The sequence below is a fragment of the Pristiophorus japonicus genome, unplaced genomic scaffold (genome assembly GCF_044704955.1).
Source record: "Pristiophorus japonicus isolate sPriJap1 unplaced genomic scaffold, sPriJap1.hap1 HAP1_SCAFFOLD_81, whole genome shotgun sequence".
Taxonomy (NCBI): Eukaryota; Metazoa; Chordata; class Chondrichthyes; family Pristiophoridae; genus Pristiophorus; species Pristiophorus japonicus.
The window spans coordinates 854,828-868,117 of record NW_027254729.1 but is presented as its reverse complement, the minus strand read 5'-3'; the positions used below and the strand labels follow the sequence as shown (position 1 = coordinate 868,117).

The 13,290-nt window shown below is 45.4% G+C and overlaps 1 pseudogene; it reads left to right on the top strand.

Moving 5' to 3' along the window:
• LOC139257140 (zinc finger protein 585A-like) overlaps positions 1 to 13,290 on the top strand; it is a 1,288,295-nt pseudogene that overhangs the window by 742,472 nt on the left and 532,533 nt on the right.

Sequence of the window (13,290 nt, the reverse complement as noted above, 5' to 3'; positions counted from 1 at the left end):
GATGGTGTTTCAATCCAAATCCAAACCCTTCCCTTACAGCATAACCCTAACTCTGATTCAAATGGGCAGACACATGGCAGATTAAATTTAACACAGAGAATTGTGAAATAAGTATGATGGTAGTTAGATTGAGGAGAGGCAATATGAACTAAATTTTACAATTTAAAGGGAGAGCAAGAACTTAGCGACCTGGGGTGTATTTACACTAATCTTTGAAGGCTGCCGGTAAGTTGAAAAGGATGTTAAATGTCCTTCTGTGTCATTTGCTTCATTAAGAGAGCAATAGAGCACAAAAGCAAGGAAGTTATGTTGAGATATTATAAAACACTGCTTTGGCTTCAGCTGGGGTATGGTGTTCATTTCAGGGCACCTCACGTTGGGAAAAATGGAAAGGCATTGGAGCATGTACAGAGGAGAAATTCTAGAGTGTTCCATGGATGAGGGTCTTCACTTACGTGGAGACACTGGAGAACTGGGGTTCTTCTCCTTAGAACAGAAGATGTTAATGGCAGATTGATCAGAATGGTACGAGGAATGGGGACCTCAGTTATATAGATTGACTGGAGATACTGGTATTGTTCTGATTTGAGCAGAGATGGTCAAGTGTTTCTCTTGGTATATAAAATGAAAAAATGGCTAAAGTAAATGTTGGTCCCTTAGAGGACGAGACCTGGGTACTAGTAATGGAGAACATGGAGATGGCAGTAACACTGAACAATTATTTTGTATCAGTCTTTAAAGTAGAGGATACAAACAATATTCCGACAGTGGGCAGTCATAGGGCAATAGCGGAGGAGGAACTAAACACAATCAAAATCAATAAGGAGGTGGTTCTCAGTAAGATAATGGGACAAAAGGCAGGTAAATCCCTTGGACCTGAAGGCTTGCATCCTAGCGTCTTAAGAGAAGTAGTGGTAGGGATTGTGGATGCATTGTTTGAATTTACAAAAATTACCTGGATTCTGGAGAGATCACAGCAGATTGGAAAACTGCAAATTGAACGCCTCCTATTTAATAAAGGAGGCAAACAAAAATCAGTAAACTATAGACCAGTTAGCCACCATCTGTGCTTGGGAAAATGTTGGAGTCCATTATTAAAGAAGCAATAGCAGGACATTTGGATAAGCAAAATTCGGTCATAGAGAGTCAGCATGGATTTATGAAGGGGAAGTCATGTTTGACAAATTTGCTGGAGGTCTTTCAGGATGTAACGAATGGGGTAGATAAAGGGGAAGCAGAGGATGTGGTGTATTTCGAATCCCAGAAGACATTTGACAAGGTGCCACATAAAAGGTTACTGCACAAGATAAATGTTCACGGGGTTGGGGGTAATAGTTTATCATGGTTGGAGGATTGGCTAACTAACAGAAAACAGAGAGTCAGGATAAATGGTTCTTTTCTTGGTTGGCAAACAGTAACTAGTGGGTGCCACAGGGATCAGTGCTGAGACCCCAACTATTTACAATCTATACTAACGAATTGGAAGAAGGAACCGAGTGTAACATAGCCAAGTTCACTGACGATACAAAGATGGAAGGAAAAACAATGTGTGAGGAGGACACATACAATCTGCAAAAGGACATAGACAGGCTAAGTGAGTGGGCAAAAAATTGGCAGATGGAGTATAATGTTGGAAAGTGTGAGATCATGTACTTTGGCAGTAAAAATCATAGAGCAAGTTATTATTTAATGGAGAAAGTTTGCAAAGGGCCGCATTACAGCGGGAACTTGGGGTACTTGCGCATGAAACACAAAAGGATAGTATGCAGTTGCAGATATTTATCAGGAAGGCCAATGGTATTTTGGCCTTTATTGCAAAGTGGATGGAGTATAAAAGCAGTGAAGTCTTGCTACAGTTGTACAACGTATTGGTCAAGCCACACCTGGAGTACTGCGTGCAGTTTTGGTTTCCATATTTACGAAAGTATATACTTGCTTTGGAGGCAGTTCAGAGAAGGTTCACTCCGTTGATTCCGGAGATGGGGTAGTAGACTTATGAGAAAAGGTTGGGCCTCGATTCATTGCAGTTCAGAAGAATGCGAGGTGATCTTATTGAAATGTATAAGATTATGAGGGGGCTTGACAGGGTGGATGCAGAGAGGATGTTTCCACTGATGCGGGAGACTAGAACCAGAGGGCATGATCTTAGAATAAGGTGCCCCCCATTTAAAACTGAGATGAGGAGGAATTCCTTCTCTCAGACGCTTGTAAATCTATGGAATTTGCTGCCTCGGAGAGCTGTGGAAGCTGGGACATTGAATACACTTCAGACAGAGATAGACAGTTTCTTGAGCGATAAGGAGATAAGGAATTATGGGGAGTGGGCGGGAATGTGGAGCTGAATCCAGGATCAGATCAGCCATTATCTTATTGCATGGCGGAGCAGGCTCGAGGGGCCGAATTGCCTACTCCTGTTCATATTTCTTATGTACTCATGTACTTATGTTAATGAGAGATTGACCAGAATGGTTCCCGGAATATGGTCCTTTAGTTACGTGGAGAGACGGGAGATGCTGGGGTTGTTCTCCTTAGAGCTGAGATGGTTAAGGGAGATTGACCAGAATTTCTCCAGGGAATGGGGGATTTCAGTTATGTGGAGAGATTGTAGAAGCTGGGTATGTTGTGCTGAGAGCAGAGAAGGCTAAGAAGAGATTCAATAGACGTCTTCAAAGTCCTAAATCGTTTCAATAAATTAATAAAGGAGCAAATGTTACCAATGACAGGTGGGCCGGCAACCAGAGGACACAGATTTAATGTGATTGACAAAACAACCAGAAGCGACTGAAGGAAGATTTTGTTTAAATAGCGAGATGTTGTGATCTGGAATGAACTGTCTGAAAGGGAGGTGGAAGCAGATTCAATCGTAACTTTCAAAAGGGAATTTGGCAACAATACTTGAAGTAAAAAAGATACAGGGGATCCAGCAGAGGAATGGGATTAATTGGAAAGCTTCACCAAAGAGACAGAGCCGGCACGATTTGCCGAATGGACTTTCTCTGCGCTGAACAATTCTATGATTCTACAATCTCCTACACCTTAGGAAATAAGAAACTGAATGGGCCAGAAGATCAAAGTGAATTGTGGTTCAGGTGAACAAATCATTAAAAACTGTATCGCAGGTCAGCAAAGCGATTCAAGTGAAACAGTGAATTAGGGTTTATTTCTAAGCCAATTTAAATCAAAAGCAGCGAAACTGGCAAAGGTGAGAAGTGATGTTCCACAAGCTGGGACCACACCTGTTCAATATTTACATAACTATTCAGACTCGGGAATCGGGAGTGATATTTCAAACTTTGTGGATATGTATCGTTAACACTGTGGAGCTCAGCGGCAAAAACATTCAATATATTAATAAACTTGCAAACTGGGCGTGTAATTGGCAATAGAACTTCTGTTGTGTATCTGTAAAGCATGCACTCCCATGTTCCAACACCAGAGAGCGCATCCCCTGAAGTCCCAAGGGATCGCAGCATTTGTTGGGAGCACTGTATATTAGCCAGTTCCAAGGCCTGTTCCTCATTCTGGAGTGCCTTAATAAAGACTGATGTCACTGTTACTTTAACCTCCCTGTGTGTCGTATCATTTGTGTTAGAAACACAACAGATCAATATAGAGGAGTGTGAGTTGGTGCGTTTTAATAGGAAGAAAATAAAGGTGACATTCTCTTTGGAAAATAATGATCTAAACGGGAATGAGGAACAGAGGGATGGGACGGTACAGTTATGCAAGTCACTAAATGTAGTGATGCTGGTTCATCAATCCATAAAAACAAAGAACAGGCTTGTGTTCATGTCTAGAGGGATGTAATTGTAAAACATTGAAGTTATGTAAACTTGTTTGGATCCTTGGTGTAAATATTATAAAATGACATCGAGGCACTGGAGAAGGTGCAAAGTGTATTTCCATGAATGATACCAGAACTGAGAGGGTGTATTCTCAGGAAATGTTGAACAGGCCGTGGCTCTTTTCTTTAGCAAAGAGAAGACTGAGGGATGGTTAGAATGTGCCTTTCAGGATATGAAAGGCTTTGATAGGGTAGAGGGAGAAAAGATGTTTCCACTTGTGGGAGAGACCAAAACTCAGGGGCAGAGATTGAAGACAGCCATTAATAATTCCAACAGGGATTAGAGGACATCTTAACATCGAGGCACAAAAGGACGTTTTAGCAAATAATCTTGATCAAATATTTAGTCTTAACGGGAATCTTAAAAGAGGAGGAGCGTTAGAGACGAATAGAGATTAGAAACATAGAAACATAGAAAATAGGTGCAGGAGCAGGCCATTCAGCCCTTCTAGCCTGCACCGCCATTCAATGAGTTCATGGCTGAACATGAAACTTCAGTACCCCCTTCCTGCTTTCTCGCCATAACCCTTGATCCCCCGAGTAGTAAGGACTTCATCTAACTCCCTTTTGAATATATTTAGTGAATTGGCCTCAACTACTTTCTGTGGTAGTGAATTCCACAGGTTCACCACTCTCTGGGTGAAGAAGTTTCTCCTCATCTCGGTCCTAAATGGATTACCCCTTATCCTCAGACTGTGACCCCTGGTTCTGGACTTCCCCAACATTGGGAACATTCTTTCTGCATCTAACCTGTCTAAACCCGTCAGAATTTTAAACGTTTCTATGAGGTCCCCTCTCATTCTTCTGAACTGCAGTGAATACAAGCCCAGTTGATCCAATCTTTCTTGATAGGTCAGTCCCGCCATCCCGGGAATCAGTCTGGTGAACCTTCGCTGCACTCCCTCAATAGCAAGAATGTCCTTCCTCAAGTTAGGAGACCGAAACTGTACACAATACTCCAGGTGTGGCCTCACCAAGGCCCTGTACAACTGTAGCAACACCTCCCTGCCCCTGTATTCAAATCCCCTCGCTATGAAGGCCAACATGCCATTTGCTTTCTTAACCGCCTGCTGTACCTGCATGCTAACCTTCAATGACTGATGTACCATGACACCCAGGTCTCGTTGCACCTTCCATTTTCCTAATCTGTCACCATTCAGATAATAGTCTGTCTCTCTGTTTTTACCACCAAAGTGGATAACCTCACATTTATCCACATTATACTTCATCTGCCATGCATTTGCCCACTCACCTAACCTATCCAAGTCACTCTGCAGCCTAATAGCATCCTCCTCGCAGCTCACACTGCCACCCAACTTAGTATCATCCGCAAATTTGGAGATACTGCATTTAATCCCCTCGTCTAAATCATTAATGTACAATGTAAACAGCTGGGGCCCCAGCACAGAACCTTGCGGCACTCCACTAGTCACTGCCTGCCATTTTGAAAAGTACCCGTTTACTCCTACTCTTTGCTTCCTGTCTGACAACCAGTTCTCAATCCACGTCAGCGCACTACCCCCAATCCCATGTGCTTTAACTTAGCACATTAATCTCTTGTGTGGGACCTTGTCGAAAGCCTTCTGAAAGTCCAAATATACCACATCAACTGGTTCTCCTTTGTCCACTTTACTGGAAACATCCTCAAAAAATTCCAGAAGATTTGTCAAGCATGATTTCCCTTTCACTAATCCATGCTGACTTGGACCTATCATGTCACCATTTTCCAGATGCACTGCTATGACATCCTTAATAATTGATTCCATCATTTTACCCACTACTGAGGTCAGGCTGACCGTTCTATAATTCCCTGTTTTTTCTCTCCCTCCTTTTTTAAACAGTGGGGTTACATTGACTACCCTCCACTCCATAGGAACTGATCCAGAGTCAATGGAATGTTGGAAAATGACTGTCAATGCATCCGCTATTTCCAAGGCCACCTCCTTAAGTACTCTAGGATGCAGTCCATCAGGCCCTGGGGATTTATCGGCCTTCAATCCCATCAATTTCCCCAACACAATTTCCCGATTAATAAATATTTCCCTCAGTTCCCCCTCCTTACTAGATCCTCTGACCCCTTTTATATCCAGAATGTTGTTTGTATCCTCCTCAGTGACTACCGAACCAAAGTACTTGTTCAATTGGTCTGCCATTTCTTTGTTCCCCGTTATGACTTCCCCTGATTCTGACTGCAGGGGACCTACGTTTGTCTTCAGCAACCTTTTTCTCTTTACATACCTATAGAAACTTTTGCAATCCGCCTTAATGTTCCCTGCAAGCTTCTTCTCGTACTCCATTTTCCCTGCCCTAATCAAAACTTTGTCCTCCTCTGCTGAGTTCAAATTTCTCCCAGTCCCCAGGTTCGCTGCTATTTCTGGCCAATTTGTATGCCACTTCCTTGGCTTTAATACTATCCCTGATTTCCCTAGATAGCCACGGCTGAGCCACCTTCCCTTTTATTTTTTTACGCCAGACAGGAATGTACAATTGTTGTAATTCATCCATGCGGTCTCTAAATGTCTGCCATTGCCCATCCACAGTCAACCCCCGAAGTATCATTCGCCAATCTATCCTAGCCAATTCACGCCTCATACCTTCAAAGTTACCCTTCTTTAAGGTCTGGACCATGGTCTCTGAAATTACTCTTTCATTCTCCATCCTAATGCAGAATTCCACCATATTATGGTCACTCTTCCCCAAAGGGCCTCGCACAATGAGATTGCTAATTAATCCTCTCTCATTACACAACCCCCAGTCTAAGATGGCCTCCCCCCTAGTTGGTTCCTCAACATATTGGTCTCGAAAACCATCCCTTATGCACTCCAGGAAATCCTCCTCCACCGTATTGCTTCCAGTTTGGCTAGCCCAATCTATGTGCATATTAAAGTCACCCATTATAACTGCTACACCTTTATTGCATGCACCCCTAATTTCCTGTTTGATGCCCTCCCCAACATCCCTATTACTGTTTGGAGGTCTGTACACAACTCCTACTAACGTTTTTTGCCCTTTGGTGTTCTGCAGCTCTACCCATATAGATTCCACATCATCCAAGCTAATGTCTTTCCTAACTATTGCATTAATCTCCTCTTTAACCAGCAATGCTACCCCACCTCCTTTTCCTTTTATTCTATCCTTCCTGAATGTTGAATACCCCTGAATGTTGAGTTCCCAGCCCTGATCATCCTGGAGCCACGTCTCCGTAATCCCAATCACATCATATTTGTTAACATCTATTTGCACAATTAATCCATCCACCTTATTGCGGATACTCCTTGCATTAAGACACAAAGCCTTCAGGCTTGTTTTATTAACACCCTTTGTCCTTTTAGAATTTTGCTGTACAGTGGCCCTTTTTGTTCTTTGCCTTGGGTTTCTCTGCCCTCCACTTTTCCTCATCTCCTTTCTGTCTTTTGTTTTTGCCTCCTTTTTGTTTCCCTCTGTCTCCCTGCATTGGTTCTCATCCCCCTGCCATATTAGTTTAAATCCTCCCCAACAGCTCTAGCAAACACTCCCCCTAGGACATTGGTTCCGGTCCTGCCCAGGTGCAGACCGTCCGGTTTGTACTGGTCCCACCTCCCCCAGAACCGGTCCCAATGCCCCAGGAATTTGAATCCCTCCCTGCTGCACCACTGCTCAAGCCACGTATTCATCTACGCTATCCTGCGATTCCTACTCTGACTATCACGTGGCACTGGTAGCAATCCCGAGATTACTAATTTTGAGGTCCTACTTTTTAATTTAGCTCCTAGCTCCTTAAATTCGTTTCGTAGGACCTCATCCCTTTTTTTACCTATGTCGTTGGTACCAATGTGCACCACGACAACTGGCTGTTCTCCCTCCCATTTCAGAATGTCCTGCACCCGCTCCGAGCCATCCTTGACCCTTGCACCAGCGAGGCAACATACCATCCTGGAGTCTCGGTTGCGGCCGCAGAAACGCCTATCTATTCCCCTCACAAATGAATCCCCTATCACTATCGCTCTCCCACTCTTTTTCTTGCCCTCCTGTGCAGGGAGGGAATTCCAGAGCTTGGGAGCTAGGGAGCTGAATGAGGATGAGAGAGGCGGGAGTCGAGAGAGGCAGCGGCCTATAAAAGGCTCAGCAGTCCGGGGAGCGTCGAGAGAGGCGGGACTCGAGAGAGGCAGCGGCCTATAAAAGGCTCAGCAGTCCGGGGAGCGTCGAGAGAGGCGGGAGTCGAGAGAGGCAGCGGCTTATAAAAGGCTCAGCATTCCGGGGAGCGTCGAGAGAGGCGGGAGTCGAGAGAGGCATACCGGTGCAGCTCCAGCTGGGAGAGAAGGCAAAAAAGGCAAAAAAGAAGTAGAAAGAAATCAAAAGGTGACGTCACAGCCAACGTGGTAAGTGATTGGCTGCTGATTGGTGAGTAGTTTTTCTTTTTCTTTTTTAGTCAGTAACTTTTAACATTGTTGTCGGCAATTTAAGTGTATCTAAGGGTTAAGTCATGGCAGGACAGCTCGGTCACGTGATATGCTCCTCCTGTACCATGTGGGAACACGGGGACAACACCAGTGTCCCTGACGACTACATGTGCGGGAAGTGTGTCCACCTCCGGCTACTGACGGTCCGCGTTGCGGAGTTGGAGCTGAAGGTGGATTCACTCTGGAGCATCCACGATGCTGAGAATGACGTCAGTATCACGTGTAGCGAGTTGGTCTTACTGCAGGAGAAGGGTCCACAGCCAGCGAGAGAATGGAAGACCAGCAGGAAGAGTAGTGCAAGGAAGGTAGTGCAGGGGTCCCCTGTGGTCATCCCCCTGCAAAACAGATACACCGCTTTGAGTACTGTTGAGGGGGATGACTCATCAGGGGAGGGCAGCAGCAGCCAAGTTCATGGCACTGTGGCTGGCTCTGTTGCACAGGAGGGCAGGAAAAAGAGTGGAAGAGCGATAGTGATAGGGGATTCAATTGTAAGGGGAATAGATAGGCGTTTCTGCGGCCGCAACCGAGACTCCAGGATGGTATGTTGCCTCCCTGGTGCAAGGGTCAAGGATGTCTCGGAGCGGGTGGAGGACATTCTAAAAAGGGAGGGAGAACAGCCAGTTGTCGTGGTGCATGTTGGTACCAATGACATAGGTAAAAAAAGGGATGAGTTCCTACGAAATGAATTTAAGGAGCTAGGAGCTAAATTAAAAAGTAGGACCTCAAAAGTAGTAATCTCGGGATTGCTACCAGTGCCACGTGCTAGTCAGAGTAGGAATCGCAGGATAGCTCAGATGAATACGTGGCTTGAGCAATGGTGCAGCAGGGAGGGATTCAAATTCCTGGGGCATTGGAACCGGTTCTGGGGGAGGTGGGACCAGTACAATCCGGACGGTCTGCACCTGGGCAGAATCGGAACCAATGTCCTCGGGGGAGTGTTTGCTAGTGCTGTTGGGGAGGAGTTAAACTAATATGGCAGGGGGATGGGAACCAATGCAGGGAGATAGAGGGAAACAAAAAGGAGGCAAAAACAAAAGACAGGAAGGAGATGAGGAAAAGTGGAGGGCAGAGAAACCCAAGGCAAAGAACAAAAAGGGCCATTGTACAGCAAAATTCTAAAAGGACAGAGGGTGTTAAAAAAACAAGCCTAAAGGCTTTGTGTCTGAATGCAAGGAGTATCCGCAATAAGGTGGATGAATTAACTGTGCAAATAGATGTTAACAAATATGATGTGATTGGGATTACGGAGACGTGGCTCCAGGATGAGCAGGGCTGGGAACTCAACATCCAGGGGTATTCAACATTCAGGAAGGATAGAATAAAAGGAAAAGGAGGTGGGGTAGCATTGCTGGTTAAGGAAGAGATTAAGGCAATAGTCAGGAAGGACATTAGCTTGGATGATGTGGAATCTATATGGTAGAGCTGCAGAACACCAAAGGGCAAAAAACGTTAGTGGGAGTTGTGTACAGACCTCCAAACAGTAGTAGTGATGTTGGGGAGGGCATCAAACAGGAAATTAGGGGTGCGTGCAATAAAGGTGCAGCAGTTATAATGGGTGACTTTAATATGCACATAGATTGGGCTAACCAAACTGGAAGCAATACGGTGGAGGAGGATTTTCTGGAGTGGTTTTTTAGACCAATATGTCGAGGAACCAACTAGGGGGGAGGCCATCTTAGACTGGGTGTTATGTAATGAGAAAGGATTAATTAGCAATCTCGTTGTGCGAGGCCCCTTGGGGAAGAGTGACCATAATATGGTGGAATTCTGCATTAGGATGGAGAATGAAACAGTTAATTCAGAGACCATGGTCCAGAACTTAAAGAAGGCTAACTTTGAAGGTATGAGGCGTGAATTGGCTGAGATGGATTGGCGAATGATACTTAAGGGGTTGACTGTGGATGGGCAATGGCAGACATTTAGAGACCGCATGGATGAACTACAACAATTGTACATTCCTGTCTGGCATAGAAATAAAAAAGGGAAGGTGGCTCAACCGTGGCTATCAAGGGAAATCAGGGATAGTATTAAAGCCAAGGAAGTGGCATACAAATTGGCCAGAAATAGCAGCGAACCTGGGGACTGGGAGAAATTTAGAACTCAGCAGAGGAGGACAAAGGGTTTGATTAGGGCAGGGAAAATGGAGTATGAGAAGAAGCTTGCAGGGAACATTAAGACGGATTGCAAAAGTTTCTATAGATATGTAAAGAGAAAAAGGTTAGTAAAGACAAATGTAGGTCCCCTGCAGTCAGAATCAGGGGAAGTCATAACGGGGAACAAAGAAATGGCGGACCAATTGAACAAGTACTTTGGTTCGGTATTCACGAAGGAGGACACGAACAACCTTCCGGTTATAAAAGGGGTCGGGGGGTCTAGTAAGGAGGAGGAACTGAGGGAAATCCTTATTAGCCGGGAAATTGTGTTGGGGAAATTGATGGGATTGAAGGCCGCTAACTCCCCAGGACCTGATGGACTGCATCCCAGAGTACTTAAGGAGGTGGCCTTGGAAATAGTGGATGCGTTGACAGTCATTTTCAAACATTCCATTGACTCTGGATCAGTTCCTATGGAGTGGAGGGTAGCCAATGTAACCCCACTTTTTAAAAAAGGAGGGAGAGAGAAAACAGGGAATTATAGACCGGTCAGCCTGACATCGGTAGTGGGTAAAATGATGGAATCAATTATTAAGGATTTCATAGCAGTGCATTTGGAAAGAGGTGACATGATAGGTCCAAGTCAGCATGGATTTGTGAAAGGGAAATCATGCTTGACAAATCTTCTGGAATTTTTTGAGGATGTTTCCAGTAGAGTGGATAAGGGAGAACCAGTTGATGTGGTATATTTGGACTTTCAGAAGGCGTTCGACAAGGTCCCACACAAGAGATTGATGTGCAAAGTTAGAGCACATGGGATTGGGGGTAGTGTACTGACATGGATTGAGAACTGGTTGTCAGACAGGAAGCAAAGAGTAGGAGTAAATGGGTACTTTTCAGAATGGCAGGCAGTGACTAGTGGGGTACCGCAAGGTTCTGTGCTGGGGCCCCAGCTGTTTACACTGTACATTAATGATTTAGATGAGGTGATTAAATGTAGTATCTCCAAATTTGCGGATGACACTAAGTTGGGTGGCAGTGTGAGCTGCGAGGAGGATGCTGTGAGGCTGCAGAGCGACTTGGATCGGTTAGGTGAGTGGGCAAATGCATGGCAGATGAAGTATAATGTGGATAAATGTGAGGTTATCCACTTTGGTGGTAAAAACAGAGAGACAGACTATTATATGAATGGTGACAGATTAGGAAAAGGGGAGTTGCAAAGAGACCTGGGTGTCATGGTACATCAGTCATTGAAGGTTGGCATGCAGGTGCAGCAGGCGGTTAAGAAAGCAAATGGCATGTTGGCCTTCATAGCAAGGGGATTTGAGTACAGGGGCAGGGAGGTGTTGCTACAGTTGTACAGGGCATTGGTGAGGCCACACCTGGAGTATTGTGTACAGTTTTGGTTTCCTAACCTGAGGAAGGACATTCTTGCTATTGAGGGAGTGCAGCGAAGGTTCACCAGACTGATTCCCGGGATGGCGGGACTGACCTATCAAGAAAGACTGGATCAACTGGGCTTGTATTCACTGGAGTTCAGAAGAATGAGAGGGGACCTCATAGAAACATATAAAATTCTGACGGGGTTAGACAGGTTAGATGCAGGAAGAATGTTCCCAATGTTGGGGAAGTCCAGAACCAGGGGTCACAGTCTAAGGATAAGGGGTAAGCCATTTAGGACCGAGATCCGGAGGAAACTTTTCACCCAGAGAGTGGTGAACCTGTGGAATTCTCTACCACAGAAAGTTGTTGAGGCCAATTCACTAAATATATTCAAAAAGGAGTTAGATGAGGTCATTACTGCTAGGGGGATCAAGGGGTATGGCGAGAAAGCAGGAATGGGGTACTGAAGTTGAATGTTCAGCCATGAACTCATTGAATGGCGGTGCAGGCTAGAAGGGCCGAATGGCCTACTCCTGCACCTATTTTCTATGTTTCTATGTTTCTATGAGTTCGCGAGGTGGAGATGTTTCGGGAGAGAATCTCAGAGCTTGGGACCCCGGCAGCTGAAGGAGAAGAAGAGTTCACGATGCGGAGAGGTTTAGGGAGAGAATCCCAGAGCTTGGACCCAGGTAACTAAAGGAGAAGGAGAGTTCACGAGGTGGAGAGGTTTAGGGAGAGAATCTCAGAGCTTGGGGCCCAGGTAACTGAAGGAGGAGAGTTCGCGAGGTGGAGAGGTTTAGGGAGATAATCCCAAAGCTTGGGACCCAGGTAAATGAAGGAGGAGGAGAGTTCGCGAGGTGGAGAGGTTTAGGGAGAGAATCCCAAAGCTTGGGACCCAGGTAACTGAAGGAGGAGGAGATTTCGCGAATTGGAAAGATTTAGGGAGATAATCCCAGAGCTTGGGACCGAGGCAGCTGAACGCATGCCTACTATTGGTGAAGCAGTTTAAATCGGGGATGTGCAATCGGCCAGATTTGGAGAAGCGCAGAGAACTCGGGAGGTCTCAGTGGTGGTGCAGGTTACAGAGACTGTGAAGTGATTTGAAAACAAGAATGAACATTTTGTAATTGAGGCGCTGTCGGACAGGGAGCCAATGTAGGTCAGCGAGCACAGGTGTGATGGGGTATTGCGATAAGGTGTAAGTTCGGACACAGGCAGCAGAATTTTGGATGAACTCAAGCATATGGATGGTGGGAGATTGGAAGCCCACCAGGAGAGCATTGGAGGAGTTATATGTGGAGCTAAAAAGGCACGGATGAAGGTTTGCGCAGCAAATGAACTGAGTCAGGCGATGTAACAGAGGCACAATGATGCCGTCCTGGTGATGGAGTGGATATGGTGTCAGAAGACCATCTCCCGATAAAATAAGCCACCAAGGTTACTAATGGCTGGGTTCAGCCTTAGACTGGTGACAGGGAGAGGGATGGAGTCGGTGGCTATGGCAATGGAGATGGTAAAGGGGGCCACTAGT